Source organism: Delphinapterus leucas, chromosome 8 (assembly GCF_059928025.1).
Source record: "Delphinapterus leucas isolate spDelLeu-1000000601 "Yukka" chromosome 8, BTC_Dleu_Yukka2, whole genome shotgun sequence".
NCBI classification, from domain to species: domain Eukaryota; kingdom Metazoa; phylum Chordata; class Mammalia; order Artiodactyla; family Monodontidae; genus Delphinapterus; species Delphinapterus leucas.
The window spans coordinates 89,077,784-89,101,854 of NC_143136.1; the positions used below are offsets into that span (position 1 = coordinate 89,077,784).

General features: G+C 36.2%; 1 pseudogene; it reads right to left on the reverse strand.

Annotated features, from left to right (window-relative positions):
* Positions 1–940: 940 nt before the first annotated feature.
* On the reverse strand, positions 941–2,605 carry LOC111172730 (swi5-dependent recombination DNA repair protein 1 homolog pseudogene; annotated as a pseudogene).
* Positions 2,606–24,071: the final 21,466 nt, after the last annotated feature.

Sequence of the window (24,071 nt, forward strand, 5' to 3'; positions counted from 1 at the left end):
TAGAGTGATGAAAGGAAAAATCCTACTACCATTATTACTCTACCCAGCAAGGATCTCATTCAGATTCGGTGGAGAAATCAAAAGCTTTACAGACAAGCAAAAGCTAAGAGAATTCAGCACCACCAAACCAGCTCTACAACAAATGCTAAAGGAACTTCTCTAAGTGGGAAACACAAAAGAAGAAAAGGACCTAAAAAAGCAAACCCAAAACAATTAAGAAAATGGTCATAGGAACATACACATCAATAATTACCTTAAACGTGAATGGATTAAATGCTCCAACCAAAAGACACAGGCTTTCTGAATGGATACAAAAACAAGACCCATCTATATGCTGTCTACGAGAGACCCACTTCAGGCCTAGGGACACATACAGACTGAAAGTGAGGGGATGGAAAAAGATAGTCCATGCAAATGGAAATCAAAAGGAAGCCAGAGTAGCACTACTCATATCAGATAAAATAGACTTTAAAATAAAGAATGCTATAAGAGACAAGGAAGGACACTACATAATCATCAAGGGACCAATCCAAGAAGAAGATATAACAATGATAAATATATATGCACCCAACATAGGAGCACCTCAATACATAAGGCAACTGCTAACAGCTCTAAAAGAGGAAATCGACAGTAACACAGTAATACTGGGGGACTTTAACACCTCACTTACACCAATGGACAGAATATCCAAAATGAAAATAAATAAGGAAACAGAAACTTTAAATGACACAATAGACCCGATAGATTTAATTGATATTTATAGGACATTCCATCCAAAAACAGCAGATTACACTTTCTTCTCAAGTGTGCATGGAACATTCCCCAGGATAGATCACATCTTGGGTCACAAATCAAGCCTCAGTAAATTTAAGAAAACTGAAATCATATTAAGCATCTTTTCTGACCACAATGCTATGAGATTAGAAATGAATTACAGGGAATAAAACGTTAAAAACACAAACACATGGAGGCTAAACAATATGTTACTAAATAACCAAGAGATCACTGAAGAAATCAGGAAATCAAAAAATGCCTAAAAGTTACATCCAATATTGTACAAATTTTTTTAAACATGATTAAAAATTTTTTTAACTGTTAAGTGTTTTGAAAAATATATTCAAAGTATTAAATTTTCATTTTAGATCTTAGTTTATGTTTATATAACAGAATGCCCTCAATTGATCCAGGTTCACCATAATATCTTTCTCTAAGCCCTTAATGGTTCATATCTTCCCTTTAAAATGTATAAGTATGTTTTAATTAAGTTGACATTTACAAAGATATTCTGAAAAAGAATTATTAATTAAACACATATAAGTTCTTCATCATTTCTGTTATAGTGTAGCAATTTCTCATCTAACCCATAGTGGTCTATCAACTGAGTAAACCTTGATTTCTTAGACACACCTGACTGCAACTGAGAGCAACAGCTGGCTGCAGCTTCTCCACCTCTTTGTTAACAACTGTGTCTGAGACAGACCTTTCTTTGATCTATACATTTTAACTAGTTTTAGCCTCTGAAGAAAGTTTCCTTTCTCTTGAACCTGCTCCACCAATTTTGTTTTTTCTTCATTCAATCTTTTTTTGGAAGATTCTCATTCAGAAAATCAGTCTGAAGATCACTGCATTACCCAGTATCAAGTGTTTCAGATCCACATGCATTGATGTTCTTGATGGTATTTTTCAAACACATACTTCACATTCACTGTCTATGTGTTTAAACTTTTTTTTGAAATTCCAAGCTGTTTCCTTGTGTTGAAGGTGCTGGATTCTCTGAAAAGTTCTAACAGTTCTCTTCATTCTCTACTTTAAGATCTTTTACCACACTGTACAAGAAATTAAATGAAGATCTTGTTTTGCTTAATCATTTTCTCTACGTGTTACACTGATAGGTTGTTTTCTTCTATTGGTTATGTGGGGTGATAGTGGATTGACACAGGCCTGTGGAGTGCTAGGTAAAATCATGCCTGTGTTTCCTAGACTTCCCATCTTAAAAATGAAATATTGGTTTACCTGGAGGAAAGGGAACTCTACTCAGCTCCAGCACTGATCCTCAAATTCCAGTTCTCAGATATCACCTGCTTCCCGTCTCCCTCAGCCATCCCCAGAGAGTGCAGAAAACACAAGCAGCTGCAGCTCTCTGCTTACTTTGATTTTAAATGGATCTTCCTACTGTTTGCAATCTCTAAAAGGAACTCAGGGCTACTTCCTGAGGAAGATCTTAACTGCCAACCTTTAGATACTCCCTCTTCTAGCCATGCCTCACTACTTAGTAGAGAGCTGGCACCCAACCTTAGAAATGTCCCCATTTACCACGACTGCCATGGAAGGAGCAGTACCAGGTCGCTACTTGCTGCCTTAACCAGGTTCACTGATGAAACTCAGCATCAGAAATTTGAGACGCCGTTGCTACTTAAAGAAAAAGATCGGTTTTCCAGTGTCCCACGTATTCAGGGATTTCAAAACAAAAGAAAAAGAAAAATCCATGAAACTGCTCAGGTTCCAGGTGATAATAATTCTAGGTGGTCATTTTTTCAGTTTATCTCTTTCTCTCTCTCTCATTCATACACAGCCCTTTTGCCCAAAGCATATCCTAAGCAGCAGAGTGATTGAATTGGGGGTATTTCTAGTATCAGCCCCAATTATTTCTAGAACTAGAATTTCTATTAGAATAGGGAGCATTTATTAATCAATATATAGATTATGCCTTTTCAAGGAGCTAGAGACACAGGGATGAGAAAAGCAGCTCAAATCCCTATCTTCATGAACTTGCATTTAGCTGGAGTAGATAGTAAATGCATAAAAATTTATGAAAATGTCAGATGGGGAAAAGCAGTGTGAAATAAGAGAGAGAAGGGTTTCCATAAAGTCCTTGCCAAGGAGGTGCTATTTGAGCTTACACTTGAATGGCATGCAAGATCTAGCCTTGTGAAGATGTCTTAGGAAGAGCTTTCTGGGCAGAGAAAATAGCAAGTAAAACCCCCTTAAGGCCAGAAAATGCTTGGCAGTTTCTAGCTAATGTGGCTGGAGTAGCAGGAGCTTCATGCCACAGGAGAGGAGGGCCAAGGGTGATGAGATTCTGAGGGACTTGCCTGCTACCGTAAAGACTGAGAACTTTAGTAGCCAGTTTAAGGGTTAAACAGGAGTTTTTAAATCGTGGTTGGTGTTTTAAAATGATTACTCAATGCTGTGTGAAGACTGTACTATGGGAGAGGAAAAGGATGGATGCTGGTGAACTTTAGGAGGCTGGTATAGGAATTCAGGTGAGAGTTTGTGACAACTTGGACTAGTGTGGTAGCAGTGGAAGTGGAAGCAGTGGAGGTCTTAGAAATAATTTGGAAGTAGGTAATTGGAATATATTTTAGAGGTAAGGTTCAGATCTGCTTTAATTTAGGGTGAGTTGCTCCTATTGTACTTCTCCTATTGTGCTCCTAAGGTCAGCTTGGACCTTCAAAATGTCTCAAGACTCTTAAATAACTTTCCCAGTGCTCTGTTCTGCTCCTAATAAGTCAGCAGATATATGTCAGTGTATTAGTCAGCGAGGGCTGCCATAACAAAATACTATAGACCGGTGGCTTAAACAATAGAAATTTATTTTCTCACACTTGTGGAGCCTGGAAGTCCGAGATCAAAGTGTCAGCAGGTTTGGTTTCTCCCCAGGCCTCCTTGGCTTGCAGATGACCTCTTTCTCACTGTGTCCTCATGTGGTCTTTCCTCTGTGCTCACATCCCTGGTAAAGTGTCTTCTTATAATGACACCAGTTCTATTGGATTAGGGTCCCACCCTTATGACCTACTGTAACCTTAGTTACCTCTCTAAGACCCTATTCCAAATGTAGTCTACACTGGAGGTTAGTACTTCAGTGTATGGATTTGGGGAGGGGGAGGATGGTGGAACACAACTCAGTCCAAAACAGAGAAGGTCATTATTTAACTTAACCCTCTTTAGACCTTGCTTAAGCTGAGCCCCTTAACAGCAGGGAAATGATTCTTTTAAACCTTTCTCCTAAACAATGCATACGTAAAAGTCAAACAAAGAATTAAGTTGTCTTTGAATGCTGTTAATCACCCTTGTTTACAACAGTTACAAATATAAATTGAGGTTCTAATATTCTATTTTTTCTATCTTAATAGACCATTTTATATGTGACTTGAACTTGATCACTTTGGAGTGACCACCACAGGCAATTAGTATTATTCTTTTCCATTGTCAGGAATTACACTACTAATCTCAACCAGCCTCCAGGTGAATGAATCTAACTAGTGGTAAGGGGGAGGGAGGAAAGAATTTTCTCTCTACCCTCCTAGACTCTTGGCTGATATCCCTTGAAATAAAGGACAGATTAACAAGAGAAAAAAAAGTAATTATCTATGTACAGGAGCCTCACAAAGATATAAAATTCAAAAGATGGCTATACTGTGGAGGTTTATGTACCATTTATTATTTTATATACCATTTATTTCCTGAGTTAAGGAAAGGGGTCTATGGCTTCAAAGAAGAGAAGGCAATTCATGGAAAAGTGAGAATAGGAGATGTTTAGTAAACAAGGCTTGCTCTTCCTTGCAGATAACTCTCTGAGATGAAAAAGTTCTCAGGTAATAGCTCTCTTCCTGGTACAGGCCCACTTTCTAATGTAAATTTTTCATACCAAAAGGGAATTCCTACTCTGTTTTCAGAGCTTCTCATGTGTCTGGTTTTCCTTAAAATTATCAGTTCCAAATAATCCAAGCCAAAGAGCCATATTTTGGAGTGACACATTCTGCTAGCCACAAGAGAAGTAGTGTAAAATCATAGAAATACAGTAATTCACCATTAATTCCAGAAAAATAATTCCACACACATTCCAATTGACAGTGGGTAGAAATGTTTTTCTGAATTGTTTATGTGTTAGAATCAGTACAGTCACCTGTATGTTTTAGATTTTATTTTTTTGACTCATTCTTTCTTTTATTGTATATAGGTACCGACTAGTGTCCTTACTGTTCAAGTCACTTGGCTAACTATTTCATATATTATATGAGTGTAGTAGAATTTTACTTGTTTTACAGATGAGGAGACTAATAATAAGAGTCCAAGTAAGTTGTTCAAAATCACCCAGAGAGGAAGTGTCATAGCCAGATATCAAAGCACATTTGTGACTCCAAGCCACACTCTCTCACCTACTGTAGTGACTCTCAGCCAGCCTTAAAAACCATCCCTGTAACTGGCATTGGCATATGTATGGAGCATAAGAGTTAATAAGACTAATTCCTCCCCCAAAGAGTCTTACATTTTAAACACGGAGGCAGACATGTAAATAAATGTAGGATTAGGAATGCCATAGGATTAGGAATGTTAGAATTGTACACAGAACAACACAAAGGGTCAGGTGAACCACTTTACGTCTTGGGGACAATCAAAGTTCCTAAACAGCAGTACCATTTGAGCTGAGTCTAGAAATCTGGTTATGTGTTCATTATTCGGATAATGGGAGTACAGCTAGGTGTAGCAGTGGAGGCAAGGATTCCATATGGAGGAAGTAAATTGAGGACAGATATAAAAGGGCATAGGATATTAATGAATCGTTGTTTTGGAAAATTATATCCACTCTATATTATCCTATTAACTAGGGTAATGGAAATTGGGTGAATACAGCAAAAACATTGTTCAGACACAATTCAACACAACTGTGATACAAGGTAGATATTTAATTCAAATGTATTTCATTAAAATATTGAAGTAGTCTGCTCTGAGCTGAGTAGGTCTTCTCCTCCTCCCCCTCCTCTTTCTCCTCTTCCCTTTTTCCGATGAAAACAATCTTTTTCATTGAATAAACTCTACTTTTTGTTTTCTAAATATCCCAGCAAGTAGTTGTTCGGAGCTGCCTTGTTTTTGTCAGCAAATTCTTCCCTCTCACTGTCATTCTCTCCTTCGTCATTGCACAAATACTTCACTGGCAGCACATTCAGGCCATCAACTTGGAAATTAAATTACCTGCCATTCTCAAGTCTTTTTCGCTACAACCCCAGACTGCCCCCTCAGTCTTCAGTAAGGCAAACCTCAGTGTAACAATGAACTGAGAGAATTTTGGACCACATTTGTCAGTTCAAGGTCACAAAAGCTTCAAAGCTAAATTCTGGGCTTTGTTCTTCAGTGCTCTCCATCCCACCTTCATTGTCATTCTCCAGATTCTCTGTTTAAGAAAAATAAATAAAAACAAGTCTTGGGAGAAGGCAGAGCAAAGAGACTTCTAGTACTGTCACTGCCCTAAGAAATAGATTTTTGCCCAGAGCTTCAGACAAACTGCAAAACGCTGCTCCTGCACCAAAGAGCAGTCAACAGGCTAACAGACTGCTGTAAGCAAGCATATTCACCTCTAACTGTCCAGGTGGAGGGGCTTTCCTGATTTGCAGTAGGTACAATGTAAAAATGGAATGGTTCCTATATAATTATAAGTAATAGACTCATTCTGATATGTAGATTTTTCTCTTATTCACAACAGTTTTAATTCTTTTTCTTTACAAATAAGCTGTCTTTGGCTTATTTTCATCTTTTTTTTTTTTTTCCTGTAATGTGGTTAATCTATCCTTGGGAAATTGAAAGTTGACTGCAGTTCAGTATTCCTGGAACATGGTGCATAGTGGGCAGTCATAGATCTGGTGATGGAAAGTTAAGTAGGCATCAAATCATGGATGGCCTTTGTGCCATGCTAAGTGTTTTGCCAGGGGAAAGCAAGCCTTTGGAGAATTTTAAGTGGCATAGTGACATGCTTAGATTTGCATTTTGGAAAGATCACTCTATTGTTTCCTCAGCAATGATAGTCAGGGGAGTGAGAAATAATGGGGTCCTGAGCTAAGCAGTTTTAGTGGGAATGGAGAGAAAATAAAACATTCCGGAGAATATAAAGTGAAGAATTAAGTGGGCTTGCTCAGATCAGAAAGGCACCTGGGAAATGCCATGGTGATGATAGGGGGAATAAAAGATGACTATCTGGTTATTAACATCTGATGACTGCGTTGGGGACCATTTACTGTCAGAAGCTGTCTTAGTTCAGGCTGATATAACAAAAATACCATAGGTTGGGTGGCTTAAATAGCAAACATTTATTTCTCACTGTTCTGGAGGCTGGGAAGTCCAAGATCAAGGAGGCAGCAGATTCAGTGTCTGATGAGAATATGCTTCCTGGTTGACAGACAGCCAGATGGTCTTACTGTCTCACAGCAGAAGGGATAAAGAGCTCTCAGGGGTGTGCCTTCTGTAAGGGCACTAATTCCATTCATGAGGGCTCCACCCTTACAACCTAATCACCCCCCATAGGCACCACACCTTGGGAGTAAGATTTCAACATATGAATTTAGCAGGGGACACAAAAATTCATAACAGAAGTCTATTGGGAAAGAAGCATACATGGGAAAAATAAAATGGATTTTATTTTGGTCATGTAAAGTTTGTAGTGACTTCATTATAGTCAGGGAGAAATTCCTATGATGTAGTAGGATACATGGACTGAAGATTAAGAGGATAGTTAGGCATATGAGAGAGATTTTGGAGCTATTAGGGTGAAACTTAGTTATTGAAGTCACAAGTGAGAATTCTCCCCTACCCAAATTCCTAGACAGTAGATATAATCTCAACTCTTTGGGCTATTTCTTTTGATGTTTGTTGCTGTATTTATGAGTTTTTTTAAAAAGTTATAGATTTTGTTTATTGACAGGTGTTTTAACACATCACATCTCATTTATGATGAGGCAATCATATGTGCTTATGTTCAAAGCCTAGCAAAGGCCTTGGAACTTAGTAGGTCACAGTAAGTTTATTTCCTTTCTTTATTTCTCTCTCTGTCTGTCTGTCTCTTTCTCTTTTGAGTAAAGAGTTTGGAGACTGTATGGTAGAATCTATTTATATTTATTATATTTATATAAATTCTTTTTTATAGCTCATAAATTTCTTCTATATCCCTATTAGTAAGTGTATTTGTTTGCTAGGGCTGCCATAACAAAGTCCCACAGACTGGGTGCCTTAACAGAAATTTTTCTCACTGTTCTGGAGTCTTGAAGTCTGAAATCAAGGTGTGGACATGGTTGATTTCTTCTGAGGCCTCTCTCCGTGGCCTGTAGATGGCTATCTTCTCCTTCCTGGGTTGTCCATCTGTGTGTGTCTGTGTCCTAATTTTCTTTCTATAAGGACATCAGTCATATTGGATTAGGACCCACGCTAATAACCTAATTTTAACTTAATTACCTCTTTGAAGACCTTATGTTCAAATACAGCCCCAGTCTGAGATACTGACAGAACTTTAACACATGAATTTTGGAGTGCACTGTTCAGCCTGTAATAGTAAAATAGAGAAATTCATAATTACTTACATAAAACTTAAACAAGCAATTTTTGAAACCTGGTAATTTCTGAAGATTCTAGTATATTTGTATGAATAACAATGTGAGAAAAAAGTGAGAGAAACAAATGTGATTCTAAATAATAATTACACAGTCAAAACTGAAGTTCTTTATGTTAGAGTGACCTTCAAAAAGGATATTTAAAAAGAGAAATTTTTAAAAGAATATCAAGAGGAAATTGGAGAGATGCCTTTATTTAAATGTTTTCTAAGTGTTGAATTATTATGGGAGATATTTTTAGGGATATTATTTCCCCAGTCATTTCACAGTATTTAGGTAATTTCTACATCATGCTCAGTTCAAAAGAATGCAAAGCACTGTGAAGCATACGAAGAAGTACAAGACAGCATCCTTGTTTTCAGGAGTTTTCATCTCTGGATAAGGAGTCAAAATTAGTACAAGTGAAAAGAAAAGAAAAAGCAACAATTTAATATGAAGCCATATGATTCTGTCTGTAGAGGCTTTAGAATCAATGAGAAGGAAGAGTCAACGTGGGATGTGCTAGTTTGAAGTATTTCACTGAGGGTGGGGTTAGACTTGTGCAATGAAGGGTGAGTAGAATGGGGTTATATGCAGACAAAGGTAGGGAAACGAACTAAAAAATGAAACTGCGCCTGTTTTCTTTATAGGACTAATGGCACTCTTCGGTTATTTCTTATCTTACTTTTTTTTAATTGTGGTAAGAACACTTGCCAAGAGATCTATCCTCTTAACAGATTTTTAAGTGCACTATACAGTGTCATTAGTGGTAGGCACAATGTTGTAGAGCAGATCTCTAGAACTTATTCATTTTCTATAACTGAAACTTTATACCTGCTGGACAGCAACTCCCCCATTTTCCCCCCTCCCTCAGGCCCTGGCAACCACTATTCTACTCTCTGTTACTATGAGTTTGACTATTTTAGATACCTCATGTGAGTGGAATCATACAATAGTTATCCTTCTGCGACTGGCTAATCTTACATCATTTCCTCAAGGTTCATCCATGTTGTTGCATATGGCAAAATTCCCTTTTTGTAGAAGACTTTATTTTGTTCGAGCAGTTTTAGGTTCACAGCAAAATTGACACAAAAATACAGAGATTTCCTACATTCCCCTATCCCTACACATGTGTAGCCTGCCTGTTATCAGCATCCCCCAATCCCCCACCAGAATATTTTCCTCTTTTTTAAGGCTGAATGATATTCCATTGTATATACATACCACATTTTATTGATCCATTCATCTTTTGATGGACATTTAGGTTGTTTCCATACCTTTGCTATTATGAATAATGCTGCAGTGAACATTGGAGTGTTAATATCTCTTCAAGATTTTGAATTCAATTATTTTGTATATATACCCAGAACTGGAATTGCTAGGTCATACTGTAGTCTATTTTTAATTTTTTGAGTAATCTCCATACCTTTTTCAAAAATGGCTGTGCCATTTTACATTCCTAGCAACAGTGTACAAGAGTTTCAATTTCTCCATATCCTTGCATCCTTGCCAGCATTGTTATGTTTTTCTTTTTTTTTTTTATGATAGCCAGGTGTGAAGTGATATCTCATTGTGGTTTTGATTTGCATTTCTCTGATGATTAATGATGTTGAGCTTCTTTTTATATACCTATTTCATATACCTGTTGGCTGTTTGCATGTCTTCTTTGGAGAAATGATTATTTAAGTCCTTTGCCAATTTTCAATCAAGTTATTTATTTATTTGCTGTTGATTTATAGGAATTTTAATGATGTCTTTTCTATTTGTTTATTTCTTGTCTGTCTCCCTCACTAGAGCATAGGCTCTGTAAAGAAAACTTATTCTTTCAATAATACCACACTGTCTCAATTACTGTAGCTTTATAATAAGTCTCAAAGTTTGGTATTGTCAGTCTTCTAACTTTGTTCTCCATCATTTTTTTTTTTTTTGAGAAAATATCTGCCAAATACCTAAGTCTGAATAGCCATAGATTGTAAGACATTCTTTCAAGGACAAAATGATATTCTGTGAAAAAAGTAGCACATTCTTCCTGCAGTTCAAGCCATCTCATAAGTACATTTATTCCACACAGTCATACTTCACTATGCACCAGAAGTGCTTTCTGAACACTCTTGATTTTGTCACTCAGAATATTAAAAAGGCCTGGACTGAAGAGTTAAGATTTAACAAAATTGATACTTTTTACTGGTCAATTAAGGACATTTTTAAGTAAAACTGGAATTTTTCTTCTTTTTTTTTTTTTTTCTGTGACTGCATGGAAGTGAAGAATCCAATGATTCCAAGTACAGCTTTTGGACTTTTTAGACTGACATTTTATTTCTTTCCTTTTCTATCGTATTTTCTGTTTGTCTTTTTCTTCTTTATTATGGAAGATATCCTCAACCACATTTTCTAGCCATTCTATTAAAAATAATTTTATTTAGAAATATTTTTTCCGCAGTGGTTGAGAGTCCGCCTGCCGATGCAGGGGACATGGGTTTGTGCCCCGGTCTGGGAGGATCCCACGTGCCGCGGAGCGGCTGGGCCTGTGAGCCATGGCCGCTGAGCCTGTGTGTCCGGAGCCTGTGCTCCACAATGGGAGAGGCCACAACAGTGAGAGAGGCCCGCGTACTGCAAAAAAAAAAAAAAAAAAAAAAATAGAAATACTTTTTAATCTCTGAGTCCTGTTTTATTCTCTAAATATTACTTTTTAAAATGATCTTTAACTTTTCTAGAATGAGATATGTACTTGAATATATGATGATTTAAAAGATATTTTCTGAATTATTCATTTTGCATCTCTATGTTTTATCTTAGTGTTTACTTTCCACTCTGCTAATTTTCCTCATTGAACTTAATATCCTGGTTTCCCATGACATTTAAGAAAGGACTAGGTGATCTATCCTGGTTTCCTCTATCTTTATGAAAATAAAACTCTTTTCACTTGGTATCTTCCTTGCAGGGGGATCTCTTCCTGGGAGCTCTGCATAGCTTTGAACACATACTGCATTACATTTAGAGATTTAACACATGAAGCTTTCTGCTGAAGGCACAGATAGGTGCATGGCATGAAGATGTCTTGTAGGAGGGAGTTTGCAGGTTTTGCTTTAGAAGGTCAGGATTTGGGTTCCCCAAAGGTCAGAATGAAAAGAACCTTTTTGCAGGGCACCAGCCTTAATATCCCCGATTTTTCACTATCTTAAAAAAGAGCTTTGCTTATGTATTTATTTGAGACTTTCTATCAGCCATTAGCCATCTGTAAACTTAGGGCAAAGGGTGGGGGACATTGTGATGGTAGGTAGTATAACATATAAAAATATCTTGACTTAATCACCCTATTTTTAACCTTTGTTTGCACTTCACTCTGTTATTTCCAAGCTAAAAGCAAGGTCATCTAGAGTTCTGTGGAAGGGGATGTCTTCCATTCCTCCATAGCCTTTTTAAAGTCACATTCTAGGTTGAAACTTTATCTGCCTGTTTCCCCATTTTCCTGTTTCCATACACTGACCATCTTGTACACTTGGTTTATATGCCTGTCATTCTCTTGTTTATTATGTGGATTCACTATGGGTTTATTCTGTTTTATGTTTTCATATTTCTGTTGCAGTGGGTTAGTAGAAGAAACAGAAGTGGAAACACATGTGCTCAATCCACTATACTGTGCTATACACCTTTCAAAAGAGTCTCTTACAAAGTCTCTGCCCTTTTTCTTCACAGAGAACTTCTCTGTTCCTAAAAATAAATTTGTGAGTGTAAATAAAAACATAAATGAATTAGCTACTCAACTTCACCATCATAATCTAAGTTCCATATCTATATGTCAAGAGAAAGAAGACTAAACTATCCATCTATGGAAGGAGACAGTGTAGAAATGAGATTTATGCCATGGACTCTACAATCAGTGCTTGGTTCGTAACCTGGAGCCACTATTCATTCTGTGATCCAGGAAAAACCACTTAACCTCTCTTTGCTTCAGTGTTCTTAACTGTAAGATGGTTTAATAATAGTAGTGCATACCTTATAGAATTGTGAAGATTAAATGAATTAATCTATAGTGTTTAGAACTGTGCATTGCACAAAAGTAGATTTAGAAAGGGATGGTTATTATTAATGTGTATCTTCTAGATTGAAATTGATGTGGTCTCAGTTGTCATTAAGTTAGATGCTTGTTGAAAAGTCTAAATTGTTCAAAACCTTTAAAATTATGATTTTTATTTAAACTTATTTCATTACGTTAAATTTTTTAATGCACTCAGCATTGAGACTTTGAAAGAACACTAGTTTTAGAGACAGGCGATATATGTATATTTGATTAAAATAATCTCTTTGAATCTCAGAATCTTCATCTATGAAATGAAAAATGATAGCAGCATCCTTATAGCTTTGCTATGACAGTTTGACATAATATAATAATAAATGTGAAATTTTACTAGAATTCTGGCTACTGGACTATTTTCTATCTGTGGCACATTTCAGAGTCTCTGCTACCAAATGAACACTCAATACAAGTTAATAGTGCACATTTATAAAATTTCAGAGAAAGAAGCATAAACTATAAAAAATATGTTACTATAAATGTGAAGAATCCAGTAATGGAGAGTGCAAATTATTAAAAGCTTACACACTTGAAACAAAACTTAGAGAACAGTCCTTTTTATACTTGTTCAGATATCTTGTTGGATTTTGCTGTTCATTTAGAGATATAGCACAATACTACTATGATCATGGTTCAGATTGAAAATAATAAATTCTGTATTCCATATTAATTTGAAATATACTTTTATTTATATCATGTGGTTTTTAAGAAAAAGAAAAGTTAAGTCAAGTATCTCTAATTGGAGAGAGAGGAGGAAAATTTAAACAATAGAATGTACTATGGGTTATATTTTTAAAAGTAAAAATGGAGAGGGCAGACAGCAGAAGCAAGAAGAACTACAATCCTGCAGCCTGTGGAACAAAAACCACATTCACAGAAAAATGGACAAGATGAAAAGGCAGAGGGCTATGTACCAGATGAAGGAACAAGACAAAACCCCTGAAGAACAACTAAATGAAGTGGAGGTAGGTCACCTTCCAGAAAAAGAATTCAGAATACTGATAGTGAAGATGATCCAGAACCTCGGAAAAAGAATGGAGGCAAAATCGAGAAGATGCAAGAAACGTTTAACAAAGACCTAGAAGAATTAAAGAACAAACAAAGAGAGATGAATAATACAATAACTGAAATGAAAACTACACTAGAAGGAATCAATAGCAGAATAACTAAGGCAGAAGAATGGATAAGTGACCTGGAAGACAGAATGATGGAATTCACTGCTGCAAAACAGAATAAAGAAAAACAAATGAAAAGAAATGAAGACAGCCTAAGAGGATGTCATTCAGATTCGATGGAGAAATCAAGAGCTTTACAGAGAAGCAAAAGATAAGAGAATTCAGCACCACCAAACCAGCTCTACAACAAATGCTAAAGGAACTTCCCTAAGTGGGAAACACAAGAGAAGAAAAGGACCTACAAAAACAAACCCAAAACAATTAAGAAAATGGTCATAGGAACATACACATGGATAATTACCTTAAAAGTGAATGGATTAAATGCTCCAACCAAAAGACACAGGCTTTCTGAATGGATACAAAAACAAGACCCATCTATATGCTATCTACAAGAGACCCACTTCAGACCTAGGGACACATACACACTGAAAGTGAGGGGATGGAAAAAGATAGTTCATGCAAATGGAAATGAAAAGAAAGCTGGAGTAGCAATACTCGTATCAGATAAAATAGACTTTAAAATAAAGAATGTTACAAGAGATAAGGAAGGACACTACATAATGATCAAGGGATCAATCCAAGAAGAAGATGTAAAAATGATAAATATATATGCACCTAACATAGGAGCACCTCAATACATAAGGCAAGTACTAACAGCTATAAAAGAGGAAATCGACAGTAACACAGTAATAGTGAGGGACTTTAACAGCTCACTTACACCAGTGGACAGAATATCCAAAATGAAAATAAATAAGGAAACAGAAGCTTTAAGTGACACAATAGACCAGATAGATTTAATTCATATTTATAGGACATTCCATCCAAAACAGCAGATTACACTTTCTTCTCAAGTGCACACGCAACATTCTCCAGGATAGATCACATCTTGGGTCACAAATCAAGCCTCAGAAAATTTAAGAAAATTGAAATCATATCAAGCATCTTTTCTGACCACAATGCTATGAGACTACAAATAAATTACAGGGGAAAGAAGGTAAAAAACACAAACACATGGAGGCTAAACAGTACGTTACTAAATAACCAAGAGATCACTGAAGAAATCAGAGGAAATCAAAAAATACATAGAAACAAATGACAATGGAAACACGATGATCCAAAACCTATGGGATGCAGCAAAAGCAGTTCTAAGAGGGAAGTTTATAGCTATACAAGCCTGCCTCAAGAAACAAGAAAAATCTCAAATAAACAATCTAATCTTACACCTAAAGGAACTGGAGAAAGAAGAACAAACAAAACCCAAGGTTAGCAGAAGGAAAGAAATCATAGAGATCAGAGCAGAAATAAATGAAATAGGAACAAAGAAAACAATAGCAAGATCAATAAAACTAAAAGCTGGTTCTTTGAGAAGATAAACAAAATTGATAAACCATTAACCAGACTCATTAAGAAAAGAGGGAGAGGACTCAAATCAATACAATTAGAAATGAAAAAGGAGAAGTTAAAATGGACACCGCAGAAATACAAAGCATCCTAAGAGACTACTACAAGCAACTCTATGCCAATAAAATGGACAACCTGGAAGAAATGGACAAATTCTTCAAAAGATATAACCTTCCAAGACTGAACCAGAAAGAAATAGAAAATATGGACAGACCAATCACAAGTAATGAAATTGAAACTGTGTTTAAAAATCTTCCAACAAGGGCTTCCTTGGTGGTGCAGTGGTTGAGTCTCCTGCCGATGAAGGAGACACAGGTTCATGCCCCAGTCCAGGAGGATCCCACATGCCATGGAGCGGCTAGGCCTGTGAGCCATGGTTGCTGAGCCTGCGCGTCCAGAGCCTGTGCTCCGCAACAGGAGACGCCAAAACAGTGAGAGGCCTGCATACCGCAAAAAAAAAAAAAAAAAAATCTTCCAACAAACAAAAGTCCAGGACCAGATGGCTTCACAGGTGAATTCTATCAAACATTTAGAAAAAAGCTAACACCCATCCTTCTCAAACTCTTCCAAAAATTGCAGAGGAAGGAACACTCCCAAACTCATTCTATGAGGCCACCATCAACCTGATACCAAAAGCACACAAAGATACTACAAAAAAAGAAAATTACAGACCAATATCACTGATGAATATAGATGCAAAAATCCTCAACAAAATACTAGCAAACAGAATCCAACAACACATTAACAGCATCAGACACCATGATCGAGTGGGATTTATCCCAGGGATGCACGGATTCCTCAATATATGCAAATCAATCAATGTGATACACCATATTAACAAATTGAAGAATAAAAACCATATGATCATCTCAATAAATGCAGAAAAAGCTTTTGAGAAAATTCAATACCCATTTATGATAAAAAGTCTGCAGAAAGTGGGCATAGAGGGAACCTACCTCAACATAATAAAGGCCATATACGACGAACCCACAGCAAACATCATTCTCAACGGTGAAAAACTGAAAGCATTTCCTCTAAGATCAGGAACAAGACAAGGATGTCCACTCTCACCACTATTATTCAACATAGTTTTGGAAGTCCTGGCCATGGCAATCAGAGAAGAAAAAGAAATAAAAGGAATCTAAATTGGAAAAGAAGAAGTAAAACTGTCACTGTTTGCAGATGACATGATACTATACATAGAGCATCCTAAAAATGCTACCAGAAAACTACTAGAGCTAATCAATGAATTTGGTAAGGTTGCATGATACAAAATGAATGCACAGAAATCTCTTGCATTCCTATACACTAATGATGAAAAATTTGAAAGAGAAATTAAGGAAACAATCCCATTTACCACTGCAATGAAAAGAATAAAATACGTAGGAATAGACCTACCTAGGGAGACAAAAGAACTGTATGCAGAAAACTATAAGACACTGATGAAAGAAATTAAAGATGATACCAACAGATGGAGAGATATACCATGTTCTTGGATTGGAAGAATCAATTTTGTGAAAATGACTATACTACCCAAAGAAATCTACAGATTCAATGCAATCTCTATCAAATTACCAGTGGCATTTTTTACAGAACTAGAACAAAAAATCTTAAAATTTGTATGGAGACAGAAAAGACCCTGAATAGCCAAAGCAGTCTTGAGGGAAAAAAGTGGAGCTGGAGGAATCTGACTTCAGACTGTACTACAAAGCTACAGTAATCAAGACAATATAGTACTGGCACAAAAACAGAAACATAGATCAATGGAAGAAGATAGAAGGCTCAGAGATAAACCCATGCACCTATGGTCAACTACTCTATGACAAAGGAGGCAAGGATATACAATGGAGAAAAGACAGTCTCTTCAATTAGTGATGCTGGGAAAACTGGACAGCTACATTTAAAAGAATGAAATTAGAACACTACCTAACACCATACACAAAAATAAACTCAAAATGGATTAGAGACCTAAATATAAGACTGGACACTATAAAACTCTTAGAGGAAAACATAGGAAGAACACTCTGACATAAATCGCAGCAAGATCTTTTTTGATTCACCTCCTAGAGTAATGGAAATAAAAACAAAAATAAACAAACGGGACCTAATGAAACTTAAAAGCTTTTGCACAGCAAAGGAAACCATAAACAAAACGAAAAGACAACCCTCAGAATGGGAGAAAATATTTGCAAATGAATCAACGGACAAAGGATTAATCTCCAAAATATATAAGCAGCTCATGCAGCTCAATATTAAATAAACAAACAACCAAATCCAAAAATGGGAAGAAGCCCTAAGTAGATATTTCTCCAAAGAAGACATACAGATGGCCAAGAAACACATGAAAAGCTGCTCCAAATCACTAATTATTAGAGAAATGCAAATCAAAACTACAATGAGGTATTACCTCACTCCAGTTAGAATGGGCATCATCAAAAAATCTACAAACAATAAATTCTGGAGAGACTGTGGAGAAAAGGGAACCCTCTTGCACTGTTGTTGGAAATGTAAATTGATACAGCCACTATGGAGAACAGTATGGAAGTTCCTCAAAAAACTAAAAATAGAATTACCATATGTACAGCAATCCCACTACTGGGCATATACCCAGAGAAAACCATAATTCAAAAAGACACATGCACCCCAATGTTCATTGAAGCACTATTTACAATAGCCAGGTTATGGAAGCAACCTAAATGCCCATCGACAGATGAATGGATAAAGATGTGGTACATATATATAATGGAATATTACTCAGCCATAAAAAGGAATGAAATTGGGTCATTTGTTGAGATGTGGATGGATGTAGAGACTGTCATACAGAGTGAAGTAGTCAGAAAGAGGAAAACAAATATCGCATATTAATTCATGTATGTGGAACCTAGACAAATGGTACAGATGAACCGGTTTGCAGGACAGAAGTTGAGACAGATGTAGAGAACAAACTTATGGAGACCGAGGGGAAAGCCACAGTGGGGGGTGGGGGTGGTGTGATGAATTGGGTGATTGGGATTGACCTTATACACTGATGTGTATAAAATTGATGACTAATAAGAACCTGCTGTATAAAAAAATTAAATTAAATTAAAAATATTTTTTAAAAAAACATTAAAAAAAGAAGCAAAAATGATTTTGCTGTTTCTCATAGAAACAGGGTTTGGGAATTTAACAAAAGAAATCAGAAAGCACTAGAGCTTAATAGTTATTTATTATTATTTAATAAGATGATTATCTTTTTCATTAAAAAAACTTTTCATTTTTATAGATAAGAAACTGTGGTGGGCAGACCAAAACTTAGCTCAGCTGGGAACCTGCAGCAAAAGAGATGGAAGAAACCCCACTGTTCTAAGAAATAAGACTTCTGGGGTCGTTCATATGAAAGTGTATGATAAAGAAGCACAGCAAGGTAAGTCACACGGTAATGCATTTGTGCCGCCTTTTGAATACATAATGTTCTCTTTTTTCATATTATTTTCTCAAGTCAAAAATTGAAGTTCCCTATTTTTCTTCTAGTAAAAAAGGGGGTGGCAAATGCTGCTTAATACTGTAGAAGGAATGCCTTTAGCATAAGGTATATAATGAGCTTTCAAAACATTAGCAAAGCTGCCCAAGGAATCTTAATTTGTCAGGTCTTCAAAGAGGTCTTATTTTGTTCTTGATTTAAAAATATAAGAATAAGGAAAAAATCCCAGTAAAATATATTCAATGTATAATTATGCCAGAAACAGAATGAACTAGGTGACTTCAAATGGACTATGTTGATGCAAGAATTTCATAACCAAAAGCCCTTCATTGTTTGGCTCTAAGCATTTTGCGTTTTTGTTTTTGCTTGTCCAAATGGTGTGCAGTGAAATGGAGTGAGAGAACTAACAGATGGTTTACGTACGTGGACTTGTCACATTGCCCAAATGGCAATTAGATTAGAGATGCCAGCCAGTACAGCCCTACACCTGCTAGTCTTTTCTTCGTTTTTGGTTCATGATCCATGACATTAGCAGAACTCCCTTCCTAGAAAAAATATTCTTCTATATTCTACTATCTTACTTAAATCTCTGCCGTGAAATCCTTTTCTTCATATATTTTTCTGCTTAGGAAAAAAATATCAAGAAAACTTAAAAGGATTTTTATCTAAAGGATTTGGGCATGTAGATCAAAGCAGATAAGAGTAGAGATAAGAGTAGTGAACCAAAGGGATCACTAATTCTGAAGACAGGTGACAGCAATCAAGCAGGCAGAATTTATTGGAGATACCAATTGAGAGCCATTCCTGCACAGCCGGAGACAAAGTGAAGACCAGATTCATGGTTACCTTTTCTGAAAAAAGCATGGGTCAAATTTCGGTCTGGAATCCTTTCTTGCCAGGAGCAGCAGGAAATATTTCTTTTTCAGGAAAAAAAAATTTTTAAGAGAAAAGAATTGCTTTGTAAAACCATCTGAACTGATTACTGGGATCCATTCATGGTTGAGAAGACATTGACACCCAAACTCTTAGGCACAAAATCTGTACTTATTCTCTGATATATATATATATATATATATATATATATATATATATATTTGGTCATTGTCTATAATAATGAACAGGAGTGTTTTCACTAGGAATTACTTAATAGAAAATTTTCTGTATCAAAATAAATAATTTTACTGGCATTCAAGTCATGGAAAATAGATTATTTAACTGGGAATAAAATACTGGCACTCAATAAATAAAATATGGCACTTTTGTGGATTTCAATACAATCTGTTAAGTGTAAAAACTTACAGTACTATGATAAACTTTAGTTCATAGTCTATACTGAGTGAGATTATATCTGAAAATACACATTATAAAATACAAATTAGAGACATTATATTTCCAAACATTTTTTTAAAATCTATATTTATTCCTTCAAAATGTGAACAAACACATACTTTGAAATTGTAAATTAATATAATACATTGAATTTTTGTAGGTACAGTTCCAATAGTTTCTTGGAAGGAAAATTCATTGTATTATGCTTGTCTCACATTGTTCATTTTAACAAGATCCCCCTCATCTTTTTTTCTTTTTTTTTTCGTAGCATAGGGCACTATCCATGATTCTTTTTTTTTTTAACATCTTTATTGGGGTATAATTGCTTTACAATGGTGTGTTAGTTTCTGCTGTATAACAAAGTGAATCAGTTATACATATACATATGTTCCCATATCTCTTCCCTCTTGCGTCTCCCTCCCTCCCACCCTCCCTATCCCACCCCTCCAGGCGGTCACAAAGCACGGAGCTGATCTCCCTGTGCTATGCGGCTGCTTCCCACTAGCTATCTACCTTACGCTTGGTAGTGTATATATGTCCATGCCTCTCTCGCGCTTTGTCAGAGCTCACCCTTCCCCCTCCCCATATCCTCAAGCCCGTTCTCTAGTAGGTCTGTGTCTTTATTCCTGTCTTACCCCTATGTTCTTCATGACTTTTTTTTTTTCTTAAATTCCATATATATGTGTTAGCATACGGTGTTTGTCTTTCTCTTTCTGACTTACTTCACTCTGTATGACAGACTCTAGGTCTATCCACCTCATTACAAATAGCTCAATTTCATTTCTTTTTATGGCTGAGTAATATTCCATTGTATATATGTGCCACATCTTCTTTATCCATTCATCCAATGATGGGCACTTAGGTTGTATCCATCTCTGGGCTATTGTAAATAGAGCTGCAATGAACATTTTGGTACATGACTCTTTTTGAATTATGGTTTTCTCAGGGTATATGCCCAGTAGTGGGATTGCTGGGTCATATGGTAGTTCAATTTGTAGTTTTTTTAAGGAACCTCCATACTGTTCTCCATAGTGGCTGTACCAGTTCACATACCCACCAGCAGTGCAAGAGTGTTCCCTTTTCTCCACACCCTCTCCAGCATTTATTGTTTCTAGGTTTTTTGTTGATGGCCATTCTGACTGGTGTGAGATAATATCTCATTGTAGTTTTGATTTACATTTCTCTAATGATTAATGACGTTGAGCATTCTTTCATGTGTTTGTTGACAGTCTGTATATCTCCTTTGGAGAAATGTCTATTTAGGTCTTCTGCCCATGTTTGGATTGGGTTGTTTGCTTTTTTTGTTATTGAGCTGCATGAGCTGCTTGTAAATTTTGGAGATTCATCCTTTGTCAGTTGCTTCATTTGCAAATATTTTCTCCCATTCTGAGGGCTGTCTTTTGGTCTTGTTTATGGTTTCCTTTGCTGTGCAAAAGCTTTGACGTTCCATTAGATCCCATTTGTTTATTTTTGTTTTTATTTCCATTTCTCTAGGAGGTGGGTCAAAAGATCTTGCTGTGATTTATGTCACAGAGTGTTCTGCCTATGTTTTCCTCTACGAGTTTGATAGTTTCTGGTCTTACATTTAGGTCTTTAATCCATTTTGAGCTTATTTTTGTGTATGGTGTTAGGGAGTAATCTAATCTCATACTTGTACATGTAGCTGTCCAGTTTTCCCAGCACCACTTATTGAAGAGGCTGTCCTTTCTCCACTGTACATCCCTGCCTCCTTTATCAAAGATAAGGTGACCATATGTGCGTGGGTTTATCTTTGGGCTTTCTATCCTGTTCCATTAATCTATATTTCTGTTTTCGTGCCAGTACCATACTGTCTTGACTACTGTAGCTTTGTAGTATAGTCTGAAGTCAGGGAGCCTGATTCCTCCAGCTCCGTTTTTCGTTCTCAAGATTGCTTTGGCTATTCGGGGTCTTTTGTGTTTCCATACAAATTGTGAAATTTTTTGTTCTAGTACTGTAAAAAATGCCAGTGGTAGTTTGATAGGGATTGCATTGAATCTGTAGATTGCTTTGGGTAGTAGAGTCATTTTCACAATGTTGATTCTTCCAATCCAAGAACATGGTATATTTCTCCATCTATTTGTATCATCTTTAATTTCTTTCATCAGTGTCTTATAATTTTCTGCATACAGGTTTTTTTGTCTCCTTAGGTAGATTTATACCTAGATATTTTATTCTTTTTGTTGCAATGATAAATGGGAGTGTTTTCTTGATTTCACTTTCAGATTTTTCATCATTAGTGTATAGGAATGCCAGAGATTTCTGTGCATTAATTTTGTATCCTGTAACTTTACGAAATTCATTGATTAGCTCTAGTAATTTTCTGGTAGCATCTTTAGGATTTTCTATGTAGAGTATCATGTCATCTGCAAACAGTGACAGCTTTACTTCTTCTTTTCCAATTTGGATTCCTTTTATTTCCTTTTCTTCTCTGATTGCTGTGGCTAAACCTTCCAAAACTATGTTGAATAAGAGTGGTGAGAGTGGGCAACCTTGTCCTATTCCTGATCTTAGTGGAAATGCTTTCAGTTTTTCACCATTGAGGATGATGTTGGCTGTGGGTTTGTCATATATGGCCTTTATTATGTTGAGGAAAGTTCCCTCTATGCCTACTTTCTGCAGGGTTTTTATCATAAATGGGTGTTGAATTTTGTCAAAAGCTTTCTCTGCATCTATTGAGATGATCATATGGTTTTTCTCCTTCAATTTGTTAATATGGTTTATCACATTGATTGATTTGCGTATATTGAAGAACCCTTGCATTCCTGGATAAACCCCACTTGATCATGGTGTATGATCCTTTTAATGTGCTGTTGGATTCTGTTTGCTAGTATTTTGTTGAGGATTTTTGCATCTATGTTCATCAGTGATATTGGCCTGTAGTTTTCTTTCTTTGTGACATCATTGTCTGGTTTTGGTATCAAAGTGATAGTGGCCTCGTAGAATGAATTTGAGAGTGTTCCTCCCTCTGCTATATTTTGGAAGAGTTTTAGAAGGATAGGTGTTAGCTCTTCTCTAAATGTTTGATAGAATTCGCCTGTGAAGCCATCTGGTCCTGGGCTTTTGTTTATTGGAAGATTTTTAATCACAGTTTCAATTTCAGTGCTTGTGATTGGTCTGTTTATATTTTCTATTTGTTTCTGATTCAATCTTTGCAGGTTGTGCATTTCTAAGAATTTGTCCATTTCTTCCAGGTTGTCCATTTTATTGGGATAGTGTTGCTTGTAGTAATCTCTCATGATCTTTTGTATTTCTGCAGTGTCAGTTGTTACTTCTCCTTTTTCATTTCTAATTCTATTGATTTGAGTCTTCTCCCTTTTTTTCTTGATGAGTCTGGCTAATGGTTAATCTATTTTGTTTATCTTCTCAAAGAACCACCTTTTAGTTTTATTGATCTTTGCTATCGTTTCCTTCATTTCTTTTTCATTTATTTCTGATCTGATTTTTAGGATTTCTTTCCTTCTGCTAACTTTGGGTTTTTTTGTTCTTCTTTCTCTAATTGCTTTAGGTGCAAGTTTAGGTTGTTTATTCGAGATGTTTCCTGTTTCTTAAGGTGGGCTTGTATTGTATCATTTAAAGCTTGTGTTTCCTTATTTATTTTTATTTTGGATGATCTGTCCATTGGTGAAAGTGGGGTGTTAAAGTCCCCTACTATGAATGTGTTACTGTCAATTTCCCCTTTTATGGCTGTTAGTATTTGCCTTATGTATTGAGATGCTCCTATGTTGGGTGCATAAATATTTACAATTGTTATATCTTCTTCTTGAATCGATCCCTTGATCATTATATAGTGTTCTTCTTTGTCTCTTCTAATAGTCTTTATTTTAAAGTCTATTTTGTCTGATATGAGAATTGCTACTCCAGCTTTCTTTTGATTTCCATTTGCATGGCATATCTTTTTCCATCCCCTTACTTTCAGTCTGTATGTGTCTCTAGGTCTGCAGTGGGTCTCTTGTAGACAGCATAAATATGGGTCATGTTTTTGTATCCATTCAGCGAATCTGTGTCTTTTTTTGGGAGCATTTAGTCCCTTTACACTTAAGGCAATTATTGATATATATATTCCTATTCCCATTTTCTAAATTGTTTTGGGTTCGTTATTGTAGGTCTTTTCCTTCTCTTGTGTTTCTTGCCTAGAGAAGATCCTTTAGCATTTGCTGTAAAGCTGGTTTGGTGGTGCTGAACTCGCTCAGCTTTTGCTTGTCTGTAAAGGTTTTAATTTCTCCATCCAATCTGAATGAGATCCTTGCTGGGTA